The sequence below is a fragment of the Lolium perenne genome, chromosome 7 (assembly GCF_019359855.2).
Source record: "Lolium perenne isolate Kyuss_39 chromosome 7, Kyuss_2.0, whole genome shotgun sequence".
Lineage (NCBI taxonomy): Eukaryota > Viridiplantae > Streptophyta > Magnoliopsida > Poales > Poaceae > Lolium > Lolium perenne.
Genome location: NC_067250.2, coordinates 9,565,484 through 9,585,008, shown reverse-complemented (window position 1 = coordinate 9,585,008; position 19,525 = coordinate 9,565,484). Strand labels below are relative to the sequence as shown.

Sequence of the window (19,525 nt, the reverse complement as noted above, 5' to 3'; positions counted from 1 at the left end):
ATTATTCATTCTACCAGAACCTCAAATCACCCTCGAAAAAAACTTCAAATTGTTTTTTATTCTTTTTGGTAATGGATACGGCCTCCAAATTATTGATTTGGCTCACCTTTTTTTCTTAGGACAACTTAACCCTCGAGATTATTTTAAGTATCTCTAGCAGATCCCTCAAACGAAACCCGCATGTTAACTGAAATCACTATTTGCGGGCTAAAAAAACTGACCTTACATAGTTCAAAAATCGCACCAAATCAGGTTTTGCATAGTTTCAACAAAATGTGACATAACTTTGTAAAAATCCAAGCAATCCGACCGCATTTCGCTTGCGCTTGGAATAACAGGTTTTCGCCTCGCAAGTTTTCACGATCTCATTGAAAATAGATCGACGCATTTGGTAGCGACGACGAAGAAGATGAGTCAGATATGTCGATAACTCGGCGAAATGGTCGCGCATGAGCATGTTGTGACTGAGCGCGTGGTTCTGAGGAATGCAAAGCTGATCGAGAACTTTGGATCCTCGCCGCTTCTTCTTCTTCCTATCTGCGCAAGTTCCTACGTGGTTAGCAGCACCACCAACTACTCCATGTCTTCGTGGAGCAGCTCACCCAAATTGGAGTCATCCGAGGACAAAGAATTCTCCATCAAAACAATGTGCACGGGCTGAACGACATCTACAAACGCATAGGCAAAATCAATGGATTGACATACCTTGCGGTGGCAGTCGGCTGCTTTGCACGGACAATTCGCGGTGGCGCGAGGTGATTCAACATGGCGCGGTGATTTGTGGAGGTGTGTGGAGCTCCACGTACACAAGCGACGAGGTAAAAAGCCGACCATGCCGGCGAGCCAAAATCCATGGCGGCGGATGGCCTCCCGCTCTAACCTGTGCACTTTGTTGCGCCTTTTTTCGCTGTTCTTATTTTCTCATTGCGTGATGTGTGCATTTGTCTTCACCTAGGAGAAAGGCTCTAATTTGGAGTTTATCCTGGTTCGGTGAAAATGTATCTGGAACTATGTTTTATTTTCATACCTGTGAACAAGTGGAGTCGATTTATCCTTTTCAAACCAGATTTACATGCTTGTTTCTGTGGAGTCCTTGTCCCCTGTGTTCGCACTCAGGACATGCTTGTAAACTTTGTTTCTATCTTCTATAACATTATGGTACGCGTTCGCGTACTCTCGAAAAAAAAAAACCAGATTTACATAGACAAGCGACATTTTTCTAGCAAAAACTAAAGAGTACACGTATTAAATTTTGTACTTCCAGGCATCATGACGCCAGTGCATAAAAAACAAATAATAACTTCGAGAATTGCCATCCATGCCTTCAAGTGATTGAGCCAGAAAATCTACAACAGTAAGAAAATACGAAAACCTTGTCTATAATTAAAAAAAAAAGTAATAACTAATGGCGATCAAACGGCTAGAGAATGACCCGTGAACTCTCACTTCTCAGTAACCCTAGTAAAAAAGGATAAATTTGATTTTGCCCAGTGCAACGTAGTTTTTGCCCATTCTTATTTTTAGCACCGCCAATATGTTTCTCCACAGCTTCTGTTATACCATACGTTTCTAACCTTTAGCATCAGCCACTTGTAAAACGGAAGCAAGTCAGATATGACTGAATGAACGACAGACTAACAAAAAAAAATGTTACTCTTCAAATGCCAAGTCCTCCACCACATTACCAGTAATTTTGCCCTTATTATATCATCAGTAATAGCCCAATCTTTGCCAGTGTTCCCAAAATCCTCTTTGCCCAGGAGGGCCCAATTCCTTTTGAAGTTTCCGTCGCAAAGCCTTTGCCTTAGCGCAACTGATCATTGCATGGTAGCCTGCTTCCACCCCACAGATGTGTAGGAAAATACATGGACAGCCATCCAGAAGTGAATCGACGGCACACTCTAGTAATATGAAATAGCATCTGAAGCTCCATGCGAACAACAACATTTTTACTGTAAAAGGTCCATGATAAAAGTGAAATTAAGATGTGTGCTACATTGATAATACCTGGTATTGTGGAACCAAATTCGCTACATCACAGACGGTAAACGTTTTCCCACCACAAAATACTGCTCGGCGGGCATTGTAATCAGAACAAGGAATCCACATGAACAGGATACACGAACATGAAACCAAAAGAGATCCACACAGACAGTAGATACAGGTACTGAGTGCAAAGATGAAAAAACAAAGAATACCCGACGACCTGCTCAATGTAGAATGTGCCAGGCTTTGTCCCAAGCTTCATGCTTCATTGCCAAGGACTTTGTAATCAGCTACAGAATGCTCTGAATTGATTACTGAACAAATACCAAGATTTCAGAATACATTTAAGATATAAAGAAATCTATAGTAAGTATAGGTTTTCGGCACTAAAACTCATTTGGTTACAACTTATAGCAACTGAGAACAAAAATAAATAAAATAATTAGGATATAATAGTCTAAGTTAGTCTTGGCTAGAACTGAACAAATAAGTTCTTCAAAGCTAAACAAGCAACTGACTACAACAAGCTGGCTTTCATAATCACAATCTTGGCTACAAATACAACAATTAAGTTTTAACAAACTAAACAAGCAACTGATTATGAGCGAAACTAACCACAGGACTGCGCTAAAGGCGAGGCTGGCATTGACACAGGTGGCCCACGTAACCTTTGGCAGCCACATTGAGAAGCTGCCATTAGAGAAGCGCTGCAACCTCACGATGTAAGCCTGGTAGCTCAACTCCTCATCCAGTGCTTGTGTGTGTGCTCAGATATGACTACATACCCTCATTACCCCATATATACATTGACGCAAAATTGGTAGAATCCAAAGTGTCTCCTAAAAGTGCGAGATTTCGAGAGACCTTTAGATGTCAAACCAAGGCAGCTTGGGCAAACAAAGATGAATGCAAGTGTGCAAGCATTGTAAATATATTATCTGCACCAACTATGTTGGCCTCCTATAGCAACTAATTAAATTAGATCGTAGTTTTGATTTTATTTTCAGATTTGCGGGCGACCATCGGCGCATCAAAGCATGCACCATTTTCTTTCTCACCCCTGAAGCCAAATCGGTGAGGAATTTCGTACTGCAAGTACATTAGAGAGAAGGTTAAAGCATCTTATAAATAATACCCCATAACATCAAGTTGTGCATGTTACCTGGAGCTCTTAATCAATGAAACGTACAGCATGTCGTTGATCTCCATTTCATATAGCATGCCTCTCGTGTAACTTTCACAATGCGTATAGGTATGTCCTAATGCTGAAACAAAGCCTATTCGTTTGCACACAATTTGAAAAATCATAGGTAACCATTCAAGGTTACAGATCTGCTAGTGCTTAGATGACAAGCAACAAAATCCAATCGAAACTAACATGACCGAGATGAACAACAAACAATGACTACAATTTGTATGCTGATCAAGAACAAACCAGCGGCCACGGTGGGAGCAACGACAACTTCCTTTTATACAGAGCTTAGAGCTCTTAGAAGATTTATCAATTATCATGAGTCATTTCCATGCTAGGCTCTTTTTCATAGCTAAACGGAGTAAGAAACAATGGTCTATGTGAAGCTGGGTTCATTGTAATGGCCAAGCAAGTGTAGGATCCAATTATACTGGATGTCTGAAATATGTAGCCATTGATTATTCCATGTTTGGATGTAGCAGCGAAATTGGTTTCAATACTGAGATTAATTCAGTCATACATGGTTTGCAGAAATCTCCATGAGGTGAACGATGGAGTATTTTTTAGATTTTGCATTGACACCTATCAGTTGCATGCCTATTTGTGCATAGTTTTGAATGCTCGAATCCACCCCAAATATAAATTTGCAGGGCCCTAACCCCTCTGAAGAATTGGAATACGAAATGCATATGAAGGGGCAAAAAAATGAATTGTACACCCATCTAAGATGAGAATATGCAGTTCATGGACATAGATGTAACAAAACAGTCAGGGATTGCACCTTTGGAGTGGGAGGTCCTACCCACAACTTAGTGCTCCTTGTGCCAACCAGGTATACGATAGAGCAGTCGACGCTGAAGTGGCGGACACAGACGACATTGCTCCGCTGGTTGGTGAGTGGAGGAGTGCCGCAGAGGTGCAGTGTGCATCAGCGGCCGGGGGACGGGGCTGACGGGCTGTGCCAGAACGAGGGGCTAAGTCAGCACGAGGCTCAGAGAGCGCGGGGATGCAGCGCAAGGTGGGGGAGCCAGGTGGGCAGCGAGAACGGGTGATACCTCGAGAATAATCAATGAGTCTTAGGAGGCAACCACACGATGCCACACCTTGAACAACCAGAGCCTCTCAAAACAAAGGAGCTTAGAGCTCTTTAGAGAATTTCCTTTCATTGCCAACCAGACAGTGCATAGAATCTCAGGTTGCAGATGGACACAGACGTCTACGAGTAAATGTGTCTGCATCCGTCTTACATACTAAACGACATCGTGGACAAGCCGCATAATTTAGAGGAACTCACAGGCATCGCCCACTCAGCCTGCTAAGGAAAAAACAACCAGCAGCTCGTCCCCTGGTTGCCCACGCTGCCAAGGCCTCGGTGCCTTTCCCGTGGATACGCCCCTTATCCCAGGCGCCGCCTCCGGTGCCCTTCCCATCGCCACCTACGGAGTAAAATGTTGAGCACGGTGGAGATACCGAAAGAACACGCGTCGGTGGAGTAGGAAAAAAACCCGGCATTGGAGGAGGAAAGAACCCAGCATCGGTGAATTCATCAAGCGGGAGCGGTGGATTCGGCATCAAGATCACCTAGAGGGCAAGAAACACGTCTGGTTTCCCCTCTCATTGAACGCCCGTGCTCTCGGTGCCCAACTAGTCTTTCTTGCATTTGCTTTCATAGCTTACGTGCTTATCGATCCTTCGGTCTACAAATCAGTCTGCAAGCTTTGTTGCCAAAATGTTGATTTTCCAACCTCTCTCCTGACATAACTAGTGTCCACTGATCTACCATCCCGAGATTTGGGAGACAACTAGCAGCAGCGGTTATGTGTGCTTTCTCGGTAATACACATCATTTCAAGTCTGGCATGAAAAAGTATTTATTAACAACTTTCTAAATGTAAAATAGATTCACTGAAATAGCTATAATATGGATGTTTCACATTCGAATAAAAAAACTTGGCTGATGCTTCGAGTGTGCTCTGCTTACTCGATCAAAATAATCGTTTATTTCTAGTATGGTTCTAAAATAGGCTTTAGGCTTTTCTGTTTCCAGTCATGTCCTTTTCTTCTATGAGTGAAACAATCGTTGCCAAGTTTATGTGTCTTTGTAGTTGGAAATGACATTGGTGGGTATTTTTTAAAATTTTAAGAGTCATGTGGCCGCAAATTCTTTCTACCCATAAATAATGTATTCGGTCAAGGATACTTAAAATATGGTGGAAAAACAACAAAGACATGGTCATAGAGCATGTTACACATAGTGATTCGAATGTGTGGCATGCTAGAGCCAGTAGTGCCTTTTGTTTTACTAGTTTAATTGTCTTTAACCTAGTACTTCATTCAGGGGTAGAAAGACTGCACAAATTTGCGGTCACGAGCATCTTAAAAATTGAAAAATACAACGAGTTGGTCAGGATCAATGCCATTTTCAACTAGAAACACACCTAAATTTGGCAACGAATATTTCACTCAAAGAAGAAAAGAACATGACTGAAAACGGAACAACCTTAGTCTATTTCTGAACCTGACTGAAAACAAACAATTACTTTTTTACACACGAGTAAGCAGAGTACCCTCGAAACATCAACCAAGTTTTTCTATCCGAATGTGAAACATCTATCTTATAGTTATTTGAGTGAATCTATTTTACATTTAGTGAGTTGTTAATAAATATTTTTCCATGTCAGACTTGGAAAAATATGTGTTGCCCAACAAACACACACACAAAAAAAATGCTAGTTGTCTCCTAACTCGGTGTCAAATTATCAAAATGAAGTTATAACCATTGTTTTTTGCATTTTGCTGTGCAGATATTAGATGGTAAATTTGCAGTGCAGATATTAGGATGGTAAAGCAACACGTACCACTAGTTATGTGGGGAGAGGTTAAAAAATAAACATTTGGAATTGATTCTTGCGGACTGATTTGTACACCCAACGATCATGGATAAGCACATAAACCAATGCAACGGAGACTAGTTGGGCACTAATAGAGCATGAGCATTCAAATGAGGGGGGGGGGGGGGGGGGGTCGGACCTGCTTCTTGCCCTCTAAGTTGATGCCGAATCCCCGACCCTTCCTTCTTCAATTCCCTGAGGCAAGGTTGTTTCCCTCCTCCGACGCCAAGTTATTTTCTTCCTCCACCGCCATTTGTTCTTCAGGTACCTCCACCGTGCTCGACATTTTACTCTTTAGGAGGTGCAAGGAAGGGCACCAAGGCCGAGGCGGCGCGGGGATAAGAGAAGGCATATCCACGTGAACAGCACTGAGGCCAAGAAAGCATGGGGAACAAGGCGGCGGGCGGTGACCAGGCGTTGTGCGAACGACATGCCTTATCGAATGGAGGAATGGAGTTGTTACGAGGTGTTGGTTGTTTTCATTAGCACGACAGACGTGCCTAGCAGGCGGAGCGGAAGATGTCCAGGAGTCCGCATCTAAATTATGTGGCCCGTCCACGATGTCGTTTAGCCTATCTAGGCGGACGTGTCCAAGCGGACTCGCGGACATTCCTTCCATCTGAGGCTCTTCCGTTTATTTTGGAAACCACAAAGTCCATATCTTGCCAGGTCTGTCATTGGACCCAACTCCGTCCTGCACTCAAGGATTTGTTCATGAGTTTCAAGTTGTCATGGCCCAGATGGCCAATGGCTTTGGATTTGTAGAGTGACCATTCTAGCTTTTGAAAATCCAAGGTGGTAGATCTAGAGAGAGCATGGGGAACATAGCCGATGGTTAATTCAAGGACGGAGCCTACAAGGACCAGACGTCCTCTTATGCGTAGAAGACCGGTCTTGTAGCTTGGAATGCAAGGCAATCCAAAGGGCAGCAGCAGGGAATGCGTCGGATGAGCATCATAAAAGCACCAACTAACAGGTATTCACAAGAATATCCAAAATTATGCAACGAACAATGGCGATCCTGCACTAGTCAACACCGGAAACCAAGCTTGCGAACATCCAAAGGCTCTCAAGCTAACCTCTTTTGACTGCAAGATTGTGTAGAACATGATGATATCTTACCGCCATCCAAGGTTCATTGGAATCCTTTGATGCACCCAGAATGTAAATGTAGCTGCTCTTTCCACCCCATCTTTCAAGGTTGACGCAGGAAAATGTAGGGATCCTCCTATCAAGGCTAACAAAGAGAGCCAAATTTTCTAACTTCTCCATCTTCACCCACTTAGCTGGTTTTGTTGAGAATCTAGGCGAAAGACTTGAAATGTAGCCTTGAATCCATTCAATCAGTTGATTCTCATTGGGTGGAGAACCCTGTTGCTGAAGTTTGGATTGGATTGACGGGATTGGTCAGTATTTATCAAGAGGTGGACCATGAGAAGCATGTCCTCACGGACCATCAACCATGGGTTATAGCACAAAACAATAACAATTTCCTCACCCCACACAACAACTACTTCTAGCATGCTAACCTCAGGTTCCAAGGATATGGTATTGATCCTCTGAATAGAGTTCATGCAAAAATCTGACCTTTAAAGACCACAATCCAAAGAATGCATTCAACAATAGGATGTTCTTGAGAAAAGGATGGGTGCATGTTGGGTGAACTGAGTGGGGCCATAAGCATGCCATAGTAGATTTCACGATAGCTACCGTTTCTAACTTAGGGGGGGCTTCACCTTAGCACCAGTGCATGAATAGGACATGTAATTTGGGGTATTTTGAGATGCTAAAAAGTGAAGTGACAGGATTTTCTTTGAAGGATCACGAAGCTGCGATATGTAATTTGACAGTCCATTATCATAGTGCTGATGAGCATACCTGTTTTTAGGTGGAGAGGTGGGAAGTTGAATATGTATATATGGGAGAAGGAAGAGACTGGGTGATAGTAATAGCAAGGAGCTGATGTAATTAGCTAAAGAGAAGAAAGATTTGGTGAAGTAGGTTGTTTGTAAGGTCTGCCCAAACATATTGCACGGATGAGGCTGGGGAGGTAGAGCCCATGGCGTGGCAGGATCTCTTAGAGGGTCTCTCAACGACAGCAACTTATCTGTCAACACAAAATAGAAAAATCAAGAATAATGAATCTGAAGAAGGAAAACAGACATATCACGACAAATGCGGCAAGTAGGCTCTTCCTATGATGCAACATACTTGAAAAACTAATATGCTCAGTTCACTCAGCATTATATTTTGTTCCATAATCTAAGATGCATTTGAACCATAGCAATGCAGTTAACAAGGAAAAGCATAAATATAATGTTTTTTTTACGAAAAGGCAATTTGGCCTGCTTTTCATTCAACTACTAGGAAGCTATGCACGTGACACACAGCGACCGCGGCTCTCAAGATTATTATTGAAATAGTAAAGATTATTGTTGGAGTTGTTTTTGATGTCACTGAGAATTACCGGTGAAGATTACTCTTGGATAAATACGACTGAAGATCAATGCTTCATGAAGAACACTATTGTAGATTAGGAGATGTGTAATGTTATATTGTTACTATAGAAGAAGACAATACTATTTTCTTCGAATATAGGAGGCAGCGGACGGTTGAGAGGCAGCGGAGAGTGAATTTTGAAAGTTGGGTATTTCTCCCAAATAAATGGCATATTTTTTTTGAAAGCATGAATACTTTTTCTAGGAAATTTATGGAACTGCAGAAGAAGGCAGTAACATTTTCCCAAGCTAAAAGAGGTGAGGTATGGTGGAGTATCTCTCCCCGATAAAAGGGGCGAGGAATGATGTTTTTCGGAAGTTGAGTATTTCTCCGCTAAAAAGGATATTTCTGGGTATTTCTCCTGAAGGTGGTGAGGAAATATGTTTTTTGGAAGTTGAGTACACAAGCAACCTGTGGCGTACATTGGGTGATCATGATGCGGTCAATAAAAGAAGGTGGTAGTATTTTTTCAATTAAAAGAGGCGATGAAACTACCGTGGAAGGAGGCATTAGCATTTAAAAGAGGCAATGAACAATGTTATTTTTTTCATAAGTTCCAGCATAAGTTGTAGTAGCAGAGAGTGATCGTCAGGTGGTCAATCAAAGAAGATAGTAGCATTTTACCAAAAAAGATTGCAGTATTTTTCCCGGAAAAAGTGACAAATAACAAAGTTTTTTCTTGAAAACATTACCGTGGGGTGATGGCAAGACGATGAATAAAAGATGTTAGAGTGCCAAAAAATTACTAATGAATAAAGGTAGCTCGTGGGTTGATCGCGAAGCAACGAATAAAAGATGGATATCAAAGGTTGCCCGTGGAGCGTGATCACAAGGTGACAAATAAAAGATGGTAAAATGTCGAAGAATTACGATAAATAGAGATAGCTCGTGGGGTGACTGCGAAGCAAAGAATAAAAGAGGGTATTTTTCCACAACAAAGAAAGCGATGAATAAACAAGTTTTTCCTTATGAAATTTTGTTTATTCCTTGTGAAATTTACTGTAGCATAGGTATCCTGTGGTGCGATCGCGAGGCGACGAATAAAAGGGTGTGCGATGCCCTGAGAATAAATCAAAGAGGTAACTCATGTGGTGATCGTGAAGTGACAAATAAAAGGGGATATCATGCCGTAGAATTATTGATGAATTAGGATGCTAGATGTGACCGCGAAGCGACAAATAAAAGAGGTCAGGATGCCGGAGAATTATTGATGAATTAGGATGCTAGAGCATTACCGTACCATGTGGTGTGATTACGAGGCGCCGAAAAAAAGAGGGTAGGATACCGATAAATAGACACGAATAAGGAGAAAAAAAGGCTAACCCATGGGTGTGCAGGCGATATGACGATTAATAGAGTGTAATGACGATTAATAGAGTGTAGGATGCTAGAGAATTACTAACTACATATGCCTGTTGGAGAATTACTGCAAGGTACTATTGGTGAAAAATTGATGCATGATTACCGTTATGGAATTGTTGCTGAAAATACTATGCGGAATAACTTTTATGCAGTATTGTTGTGTTAAAAAACTACAGCGTGACAAGCGCTGAGAGGCCGTCGTTTCGGTTCAGGTTTAATATTGGTAGACATAATGTTTCTTACCGAGCGAGACATAAGCATATTTCCAAATAAAAACAGAGGAGGTGCTTCGGTGCTTGGTATATAACTTTTCGAGGTTTTGAATAGCGGACTATAATTTATAGCGGCGGCCTGTGAAAAAGGCTATAGCGGGGTAATGCACTTAGCCCCACCTTTCCAAAAGGCTATAGCAGGACCTTTTTTCCTCAAATTGGCAGGTGTCTTTGTATTTTAGAAAGAAAAAAAACCCGCAAATAAAGCGGCTGAGTATAGATGCATAGCCCATCTACAACAAGAAACCGAAAATAAAATAAAGACCCAGGCGAAGAAGACAACAAAAGGAGAAAAGCAAAAATTATACAAAGCTAACAAATGTTAGCTGGCAAGTTCTGATGATCATCTGGGGGGGCAGACAATAGCGGGGCTATAGCCGGCTATTTAAAACTATGATTTTTTTTAGAGTTTTCTCAAAATGACATCTCAAGTGATGAAACCAGCAGCTCCCATAATATACAAGGGCCACACTAACACTACACTCCCATCTTTATACAGACATAATTGATGCTATCTTCCGGTTAGTGTTGCTTATATTCTTTCTCTTAAAATCCCCCCTTTTGCATATTCTTCCAATGAAATTTGTCACCACAAAAATACATATACTGAACCTAGTGTCACGGGATGAAGCGCACGAGGTACAGTCCCATGGTTCAACAAATAATATCGGATTAGCATCATATCCATCGATTTAGGCGCATTGTTCAGTTCAAAACTTGAACTCGGTTGCTAAACCAAATTGTGAATCACATTAGCAAGATCAAACCGACGGCGCAGAAAGGACATGAGATTACTGATCGCTGATGATCGCAGTTTTTCTTTTTGCTGATTCAATAGGTTTAAATCCACTCGGTAAGGTTAGGATAAGGGTAGGGATAAGGGCGCAAACCTGCTAGGGTTGAGAACTTCTACGGGCGGCGGTGAAGAAAGACGGGCCGGCTGCGGCTGCGCGCTTCTTCAGAAGTCGCCGACCATGGCCGTCCGCCTCGGCTGGGATCTCTTCCTCTCCCGGAAGCTTTGGCGTGTGGAACGAAGCGGCGGATCTGGTCGACCAGCCCCTCCTGCTATCGGGAGACGTCTATTTATCGACTGTGCAATGTGGGCTGAGCGAGAAAAGGGCCGAGGCGCCCGGCCCAGATTCCAGATTGTCGGCCGAGCAGCAAATTACATAAGCAAAAACTACTCTCAATTCATATTACTTGCCATTAATATAATTCTCAAAAAAAACTTGCCATTAATATAGATTTTACTAGTCTAGTGAAATAATATGAATCGGAGAGAGTATCACAATTTAAGCTAGGACAATGGATCAGTACCTGTTTTGTTAACTTTTATTTGGAAAACTCTGGAGCTAAAGTTTCTGCCAAAATTTTCGTCCAACTTTTCATTAGACGTATTTACCCTCACACTAAACATATTTACGCACCAATATCATCAAAATAACATTTAGTTTGGTTCCTTTTGTTTCTACCCGTCTCGTGCGAATAAGGCACACACGAGTAGCCACCAATTCTCTGGCTCGCTGTCGCTACAGTGGTGCGGCCGGATGGAGGTCGCAGGGCTAGCGCCGGTGGCGTTCAACCGGTGGAGGTCAACACGGCGATGCCTTGACCTCGCACGTGGCGGCGCGCCTAGGTGCAGGAGAGAGCGGCGCTCCGACTAGGTGCAGGAGAGAGAGAGAGAGGGAGAGAGAGGTGTTCCGATTGACCTGAGGGGAAGGAGAGGCCGACGACGTGCCTAGAAAAAGCCGTGGAGCGCGGGCGGGGATGCGGAGCAGGCGAGGAGCGAAGATGGCGAGCAGGGAAACGGGATGACGCCATCACGGGGAGGGATTTGGCCTCGTCCTCGAAATAGGCTTTCGCCCCGCTATATTAATATTGTTGGATAATTAGGCACAATTTCCATGATTAATTCCAGAATATAAAACATGATGGTAGCAACTACTAACATGTGAAACTCAAACATACTAGATGCATTAATCAACATGAGTAGCAGCAGCGCAAACGGTAAAGCATCCATCGCTAAACAGATCGAGATATGTCGCACGTACCGATCTGGTGGTGTTGGCGGTGGAGGTGTAGCAGATGATGTCGCAGCAATAACGTTGTTGATGACAACGTTGTTGACGATGGGGACGACGGGTCGAAGTAGACGGCGTTGAAGACGACGGTAGGTAGCACCGCCCGACTTGAACGGAAGACGACCCGTGATGAAGAGCTTGAGCAGTCGCGCAGAGCGCTTCCCAAAAACCTAATTCGCCCTCTCCCGTACAGGATCGCAAGGACGAGCGGTTCCGGAGACCTGCTCTCCCGTTCGCCGATGCACGTCGGCGCGCGGGATGGAGTAGACTACGATGGCGGCGCAAGCAGAGAGAGGTGGAAAACCTAACTCGTGTATTGGATGTGTTTCTGCGGTAGCCGGGCAGGAGATTATATATAGGCTCGGGAAACCCTAGGCAACGTGGGCCACGCCCACGTCGCACGAACGTTTCGAGTCGGTTACAGATAGCCCACGATCCGGGAGCGACCCGAACCGACTAACTGCGACGCGTCCGTCTAGGACTCTGTTCGTTTTCCTGAGCTGCAAAAAGTAAGGAAAGTCTCGGCTCGAGGCTCAATCCACTCACCACGAGCGCGGCGCGCGTCGTGACGTGTCGAGTCGAGTCGAGACGAGACGAGCGAGCGAGGAGGAGGAGGAGCGCGCGTGTAGCACTCCTATTCTCACTCACTTACTAGTGGTGGAACAACCCACCTTATAAGGTGGTCTAACTTCCTCCCAACTTTCCATGTGGGACTAAACTTCCCACCTCTTGCCACTCCCTAGTGAGCTGCCACCAACTTGGGCTCAAACTCACATGGCTGCCACTATGTGGGCTTTGAGATTTATAGGAAAAACTGAAATCTAATTTGGGCCACTAAAAGTGGGCCCAATATTTCAACAATCCCCCACCAGATCTCAAATCCCCATTTAGAGATTTACCAATACTCGCTGCTTGTTTATATACCAGTGTTTCAATGAGAGGCTGTTAAGTTGAACTTCCGCCTAGAACCTTAAGCTACATCCATTCACACTTGAACAATGGACTAAGCCTTGAATTGCAAGTTTTGCGTGAACAGGGTTTCACTCAAAGTCATGACCAGTACATGGCTGCCAGTAGCCTACCCCGCGGGTGAAGCATATGCGTCATACTTCATGGTCTCTTCATGAGTTTACTAGAGATCACCCAAATCTCATAGATTGCGACGTTTAACAATCGGACTCATATAGGTGTGTTATTTAAAGAATGCTCTGTAGGACAGCACCTTTGCTAAAATAGCCAACATAAACACATTAAGGCTTGTTGCCAACCTGCCTTACACCAATTGAGAGTTGTGCATCTTCACATAGAGAGGGTTACATAATACTCTCCTCAATTAAACCACTAGTTTGTTCTTCCCAGGTCCTAATTCACGGGATCTCCGATCACAAAGGTTGGGTTACCACTATGGCGTAACATCAACGGGTCTCAACCCCATCTCCCTCGATGCACTTTCTATCACATTACGTGATAGTCCCTTTGTAAAGGGATCTGCCAGGTTTTTGTCTGTTTGAATGTATGTAACAGTTATTACTCCGGAGTTTCGCAATTTCCTGACAGACTTCAAACGTCTCTTGACGTGTCTTGATGACTTCGCGTTATCCTTAGAATTGTTCACTTTGACAATTACAGTTTGATTGTCACAATTCAAAAGGATTGCCGGAACAGGTTTTTCAACCACAGGCAAGTCCATCAAGAGCTCACGCAACCATTCTGATTCAACAGTGGTTGTGTCTAAAGCAGTAAGTTCTGCTTCCATAGTTGACCTCGTCAATATGGTTTGCTTGCAAGATCTCCATGATACTGCGCCACCTCCAAAGGTAAATACATACCCACTTGTGGCGTACAAATCAGCTACATCTGAGATCCAATTCGAATCACTATATCCTTCAAGCACAGCTGGGTGCCCTGAATAGTGAATCCCATAACTCATTGTACCACATAGGTAGCGCATGACCCTATCAAGTGCATGCCAATGATCAGTACCCGGGTTTGACATGAACCTACTCAACTTGCTAACGACAAAAGAGATGTCGGGTCTAGTCGCGCTCGCTAAATACATGAGTGAGCCAACGATCTGAGAATATCTCAATTGATCTATGGCAATCCTCCGGTTCTTGCGTAATGTCACACTGGGATCATAAGGTGTTGAAGAAGGCTTGCTATCAATATAGCCGAACCGGCTCAAGATCTTCTCAACATAATGGGATTGCGTTAGAGTAATCCCACTCTCGTTCTTAATCAGCTTGATGTTCAGAATCACATCAGCTTCTCCCAGATCTTTCATATCAAAGCTCTTTGACAAGAAAGACTTGACCTCGTGTATTACTTTCATGTTTGTACCAAAGATCAGAATATCATCCACATACAAACATAGTATAACACCTTCGCCCCCACCATGGCGATAGTAAACGCACTTGTCAGCCTCATTGACAACAAAGCCTACATAAGTTAAAGTTCTGTCAAACTTCTCATGCCATTGCTTAGGTGCTTGTTTCAGGCCATATAAAGATTTCAGCAACTTGCGCACCTTTCTTTCTTCACCTTTTACTACAAACCCATCAGGCTGATCCATATAGATTTCCTCTTCCAACTCTCCATTAAGGAAAGCTGTCTTTACGTCCATTTGATGAACGATAAGACCATAGGAGGCAGCCATGGATAGTAGTACTCGAATGGTGGTAAGTCTAGCGACAGGTGAATAGGTGTCGAAGTAATCTTCGCCTTCTCTCTGTGTGTAGCCTTTCGCTACAAGCCGCGCCTTGTACTTTTCAATAGTACCATCAGGTCTTAGCTTCTTCTTGAACACCCATTTGCAGCCTACAGGCTTGCATCCATGGGGTCGTTCTGACAACTCCCAAGTTCCATTAGAAAGAATCGAGTCCATCTCATTATGGACAGCTTCTTTCCAGTCATCTGCATCTGGAGATGCATATGCCTCTGCAATGGACGTGGGAGTATCATCCACAAGGTACACAATGAAATCATCACCAAAGGATTTTTCAATCCTTCGTCTCTTGCTCCGTTTAGGAGCTTCATTGTTATCCTTCTCAGTAACATTCTCATGTGATTGTTCAAAATACTCATTAGATGTACTAGACTCAGGAATTATCTCAGTAGAAATTCTAGCAATGCTATGCATATCTTTCATAGGAAACATATTCTCAAAAAATGTTGCATCACGAGATTCCATAATAGTATCTGTTGGATAATTAGGCACAATTTCCATGATTAATTCCAGAATATAAAACATGATGGTAGCAACTACTAACATGTGAAACTCAAACATACTAGATGCATTAATCAACATGAGTAGCAGCAGCGCAAACGGTAAAGCATCCATCGCTAAACAGATCGAGATATGTCGCACGTATCGATCTGGTGGTGGTGGCGGTGGAGGTGTAGCAGATGATGTCGCAGCAATAACGTTGTTGATGACAACGTTGTTGACGATGGGGACGACGGGTCGAAGTAGACGGCGTTGAAGACGACGGTAGGCAGCACCGCCCGACTTGGACGGAAGACGACCCGTGATGAAGAGCTTGAGCAGTCGCGCAGAGCGCTTCCCAAAAACCTAATTCGCCCTCTCCCGTACAGGATCGCAAGGACAAGCGGTTTCGGAGACCTGCTCTCCCGTTCGCCGATGCACGTCGGCGCGCGGGATGGAGTAGACTACGATGGCAGCGCAAGCAGAGAGAGGTGGAAAACCTAACTCGTGTATTGGATGTGTTTCTGCGGTAGCCGGGCAGGAGATTATATATAGGCTCGGGAAACCCTAGGCAACGTGGGCCACGCCCACGTCGCACGAACGTTTCGAGTCGGTTACAGATAGCCCACGATCCGGGAGCGACCCAAACCGACTAACTGCGACGCGTCCGTCTAGGACTCTGTTCGTTTTCCTGAGCTGCAAAAAGTAAGGAAAGTCTCGGCTCGAGGCTCAATCCACTCACCACGAGCGCGGCGCGCGTCGTGACGTGTCGTGTCGTGTCGTGTCGTGTCGAGTCGAGACGAGACGAGCGAGCGAGGAGGAGGAGGAGCGCGCGTGTAGCACTCCTATTCTCACTCACTTACTAGTGGTGGAACAACCCATCTTATAAGGTGGTCTAACTTCCTCCCAACTTTCCATGTGGGACTAAACTTCCCACCTCTTGCCACTCCCTAGTGAGCTGCCACCAACTTGGGCTCAAACTCACATGGCTGCCACTATGTGGGCTTTGAGATTTATAGGAAAAACTGAAATCTAATTTGGGCCACTAAAAGTGGGCCCAATATTTCAACAATCCCCCACCAGATCTCAAATCCCCATTTAGAGATTTACCAATACTGCATTGCTTGTTTATATACCAGTGTTTCAATGAGATCGTTAAGTTGAACTTCCGCCTAGAACCTTAAGCTACATCCATTCACACTTGAACAATGGACTAAGCCTTGAATTGCAAGTTTTGCGTGAACAGGGTTTCACTCAAAGTCATGACCAGTACATGGTTGCCAGTAGCCTACCCCGCGGGTGAAGCATATGCGTCATACTTCATGGTCTCTTCATGAGTTTACTAGAGATCACCCAAATCTCATAGATTGCGACGTTTAACAATCGGACTCATATAGGTGTGTTATTTCAAGAATGCTCTGTAGGACAGCACCTTTGCTAAAATAGCCAACATAAACACATTAAGGCTTGTTGCCAACCTGCCTTACAGCAATTGAGAGTTGTGCATCTTCACATAGAGAGGGTTACATAATACTCTCCTCAATTAAACCACTAGTTTGTTCTTCCTGTGTCCTAATTCACGGGATCTCCGATCACAAAGGTTGGGTTACCACTATGGCGTAACATCAACGGGTCTCAACCCCATCTCCCTCGATGCACTTTCTATCACATTACGTGATAGTCCCTTTGTAAAGGGATCTGCTGTGTTTTTGTCTCTGTTTGAATGTATGTAACGATTATTACTCAGAGTTTCGCAATTTCTGACAGACTTCAAACGTCTCTTGACGTGTCTTGATGACTTCGCGTTATCCTTAGAATTGTTCACTTTGACAATTACAGTTTGATTGTCACAATTCAAAAGGATTACCGGAACAGTTTTTCAACCACAGGCAAGTCCATCAAGAGCTCACGCAACCATTACGATTCAACGGTGGTTGTGTCTAAAGCGATAAGTTCTGCTTTCATAGTTGACCTCGTCAATATGGTTTGCTTGCAAGATCTCCATGATATCTTGCGCCACCTCCAAAGGTAAATACATACCCACTTGTGGCGTACAAATCAGCTACATCGAGATCCAATTCGAATCACTATATCCTTCAAGCACGGTGGGTGCCCTGAATAGTGAATCCCATAACTCATTGTACCACATAGGTAGCGCATGACCCTATCAAGTGCATGCCAATGATCAGTACCCGGGTTTGACATGAACCTACTCAACTTGCTAACAACAAAAGAGATGTCGGGTCTAGTCGCGCTCGCTAAATACATGAGTGAGCCAACGATCTGAGTATATCTCAATTGATCTATGGCAATCCTCCGGTTCTTGCGTAATGTCACAGGGATCATAAGGTGTTGAAGAAGGCTTGCTATCAATATAGCCGAACCGGCTCAAGATCTTCTCAACATAATGGGATTGCGTTAGAGTAATCCCACTCTCGTTCTTAATCAGCTTGATGTTCGAATCACATCGCCTTCTCCCAGATCTTTCATATCAAAGCTCTTTGACAAGAAAGACTTGACCTCGTGTATTACTTTCATGTTTGTACCAAAGATCAGAATATCATCCACATACAAACATAGTATAACACCTTCGCCCCCACCATGGCGATAGTAAACGCACTTGTCAGCCTCATTGACAACAAAGCCTACATAAGTTAAAGTTCTGTCAAACTTCTCATGCCATTGCTTAGGTGCTTGTTTCGTGCCATATAAAGATTTCAGCAACTTGCGCACCTTTCTTTCTTCACCTTTTACTACAAACCCATCAGGCTGATCCATATAGATTTCCTCTTCCAACTCTCCATTAAGGAAAGCTGTCTTTACGTCCATTTGATGAACGATAAGACCATAGGAGGCAGCCATGGATAGTAGTACTCGAATGGTGGTAAGTCTAGCGACAGGTGAATAGGTGTCAAAGTAATCTTCGCCTTCTCTCTGTGTGTAGCCTTTCGCTACAAGTCGCGCCTTGTACTTTTCAATAGTACCATCAGGTCTTAGCTTCTTCTTGAACACCCATTTGCAGCCTACAGGCTTGCATCCATGGGGTCGTTCTGACAACTCCCAAGTTCCATTAGAAAGAATCGAGTTCATCTCATTATGGACAGCTTCTTTCCAGTCATCTGCATCTGGAGATGCATATGCCTCTGCAATGGACGTGGGAGTATCATCCACAAGGTACACAATGAAATCATCACCAAAGAATTTTTCAATCCTTCGTCTCTTGCTCCGTTTAGGAGCTTCATTGTTATCCTTCTCAGTAACATTCTCATGTGATTGTTCAAAATACTCATTAGATGTACTAGACTCAGGAATTATCTCAGTAGAAATTCTAGCAATGCTATGCATATCTTTCATAGGAAACATATTCTCAAAAAATGTTGCATCACGAGATTCCATAATAGTATCTGTTGGATAATTAGGGACAATTTCCATGATTAATTCCAGAATATAAAACATGATGGTAGCAACTACTAACATGTGAAACTCAAACATACTAGATGCATTAATCAACATGAGTAGCAGCAGCGCAAACGGTAAAGCATCCATCGCTAAACAGATCGAGATATGTCGCACGTACCGATCTGGTGGTGGTGGCGGTGGAGGTGTAGCAGATGATGTCGCAGCAATAACGTTGTTGATGACAACGTTGTTGACGATGGGGACGACGGGTCGAAGTAGACGGCGTTGAAGACGACGGTAGGCAGCACCGCCCGACTTGGACGGAAGACGACCCGTGATGAAGAGCTTGAGCAGTCGCGCAGAGCGCTTCCCAAAAACCTAATTCGCCCTCTCCCGTACAGGATCGCAAGGACGAGCGGTTCCGGAGACCTGCTCTCCCGTTCGCCGATGCACGTCGGCGCGCGGGATGGAGTAGACTACGATGGCGGCGCAAGCAGAGAGAGGTGGAAAACCTAACTCGTGTATTGGATGTGTTTCTGCGGTAGCCGGGCAGGAGATTATATATAGGCTCGGGAAACCCTAGGCAACGTGGGCCACGCCCACGTCGCACGAACGTTTCGAGTCGGTTACAGATAGCCC

General features: G+C 44.0%; 1 long non-coding RNA gene across 4 annotated transcripts; it reads right to left on the bottom strand.

The window, feature by feature from the left end:
* Positions 1-160: 160 nt before the first annotated feature.
* LOC127311483 (uncharacterized) lies at positions 161-11,274 on the bottom strand. 4 transcript variants are annotated; one of them, XR_011748004.1, is made up of 5 exons: positions 11,092-11,274; positions 2,008-2,300; positions 1,686-1,921; positions 1,028-1,589; positions 161-951 (listed from the first exon to the last, which is right to left on the bottom strand). It is a non-coding gene; the product is annotated as an uncharacterized lncRNA (long non-coding RNA). The 4 variants fall into 4 exon arrangements; XR_011748005.1 differs by having other exon boundaries at positions 1,028-1,832; XR_007857704.2 differs by having other exon boundaries at positions 162-951; positions 1,028-1,921.
* Between the last annotated feature and the right edge of the window lie 8,251 nt (positions 11,275-19,525).